Source organism: Arachis ipaensis, chromosome B3 (genome assembly GCF_059453495.1).
Source record: "Arachis ipaensis isolate K30076 ecotype BB chromosome B3, ASM5945349v1, whole genome shotgun sequence".
NCBI lineage: Eukaryota > Viridiplantae > Streptophyta > Magnoliopsida > Fabales > Fabaceae > Arachis > Arachis ipaensis.
In genome coordinates, this window is record NC_142438.1 from 91791641 (window position 1) to 91793881 (window position 2241).

Below are 2241 nucleotides of genomic sequence, written 5' to 3' on the forward strand. Positions count from 1 at the left end.
CTAACATGTCCTCTACTTGTCCATAAGCTTGTTTTCTGGAATTGTCTGTCATCTCTAATGAGATTCTAGCAGCTTGTACCTCAAGGATTCCTAGTTTCTCTATTATAGAGAGTGGCATGAGGTTTATTCCTGACCCAAGGTCACATAGAGCCTTTTCAAAGGTCATGGTACCTATGGTATAAGGTATTAGGAACTTTCCAGGATCCTGTTTCTTCTGAGGCAATCTCAGTTGATCCAAAGCATTTAGTTTATTGGTGGATAGGGGAGGTTCATCTCCCCAAGTCTCATTACCAAATAAATTGGCATTCAGCTTCATGATTGCACCATGGAACTTGGTAACTTGCTCTTCAGTAACATCTTCATTCTCTTCAGAAGAAGAATACTCTTCAGAGCTTATGAATGGTATAAGGAGGTTCAATGGAATCTCTATGGTCTCTAGATGAGTCTCAGATTCCTTTGGTTCCTCAGAGGGAAACTCCTTATTGATCACTGTACGTCCCAGGAGGTCTTCCTCCTTGGGATTCACGTTCTCCCCTTCCTCTCTAGGTTCGGCCATGTTGACTATGTCAATGGCCTTGCACTCTCCTTTTGGATTTTCTTCTGTATTGCTTGGGAGAGTACTAGGAGGAGTTTCAGTGATTCTTTTACTCAGCTGGCCCACTTGTGCTTCCAAATTTCTAATGGGGGACCTTGTTTCATTCATGAAACTCATAGTGGCCTTAGATAGATCAGAGACTAGGTTTGCTAAATTAGAGGTATTTTATTCAGAGTTCTCTGTCTGTTGCTGGGTGGATGATGGAAAAGGCTTGCTATTGCTAAACCTGTTTCTTCCACCATTATTAAAGCCTTGTTGAGGCTTTTGTTGATCCTTCCATGAGAGATTTGGGTGATTTCTCCATGAGGGATTATAGGTGTTTCCGTATGGTTCACCCATGTAATTCACCTCTGCTATTGCAGGGTTTTCAGGATCATAAGCTTCTTCTTCAGAAGATGCCTTTTGAGTACTGTTGGATGCAGCTTGCATTCCATTCAGACTCTGAGAAATCATATTGACTTGCTGAGTCAATATTTTGTTCTGAGCCAATATGGCATTCAGAGTATCAATTTCAAGAACTCTCTTCTTCTGAGGCGTCCCATTACTCACAGAATTCCTCTCAGAAGTGTACATAAACTGATTGTTAGCAACCATGTCAATGAGTTCTTGAGCTTCTGCAGGCATTTTCTTTAGGTGAATGGATCCACTTGCAGAAGTATCCAATGACATCTTAGCTAATTCAGACAGACCATCATAGAATATATCCAAGATGGTCCATTCTGAAAGCATGTCAGAAGGACACTTTTTGGTCAGTTGCTTGTATCTCTCCCAAGCTTCATAGAGGGATTCACCTTCCTTCTATCTGAAGGTTTGAACATCCACTCTAAGCTTGCTCAGCTTTTGGGGAGGAAAGAACTTGGCTAAGAAAGCCTTGACCAGCTTATCCCAAGAGTTCAGGCTATCCTTAGGTTGAGAGTCCAACCACACTCTAGCTCTGTCTCTTACAGCAAATGGGAAAAGCATGAGCCTGTAGACTTCAGGATCTACTCCATTAATCTTAACAGTATCACAGATCTGCAAGAATTCAGTTAAGAACTGAAATGGATCTTCAGATGGAAGTCCATGAAACTTGCAGTTTTGCTGTATCAGAGAAACTAATTGAGGTTTCAGCTCAAAATTGTTTGCTCCAATGGCAGGAATGGAGATGCTTCTTCCATGTAAATTGGAATTAGGTGCAGTAAAGTCACCAAGAATCCTCCTTGCATTGTTATTATTTTCGGCTGCCATCTCCTTTTCCTGTTCGAAAATTTTTGTAAGGTTATCTCTGGATTGTTGTATTTTAGCTTCTCTTAGTTTCCTCTTCAGAGTCCTTTCAGGTTCAGGGTCTGCTTCAACAAGAATGTTCTTGTCCTTGCTCCTGCTCATATGAAAAAGAAGGAACAGAAAAATAATAATAAGGATCCTTTTTACCCAGGTATAGAGGTTCCCCTGTATGAGTAGAGGAAGAAAAGAAAGTAATGTAAAGAAGGGAAGAAGAGAAAATTCGAACACAGATAGAAGAGGGGTTCGAATTTGGGTGAGATGAAGTGTTAGTAGATGAATAAATAAATAGAAGAAGATGAGAGAGAAAGAGGATTTTCGAAAATAAAATTTTGAAAAGGGGTTAGTGATTTTTGAAAATTAGGAATGAAATCAAATTAAAATTA

General features: G+C 40.0%; 1 non-coding gene across 1 annotated transcript; it reads left to right on the forward strand.

The window, feature by feature from the left end:
- Window positions 1–1318: 1318 nt before the first annotated feature.
- Window positions 1319–1426, forward strand: LOC148571571 (small nucleolar RNA R71). The gene has a single exon (XR_015908713.1). It is a non-coding gene; the product is annotated as a small nucleolar RNA R71 (small nucleolar RNA).
- The last annotated feature ends 815 nt before the right edge of the window (window positions 1427–2241 follow it).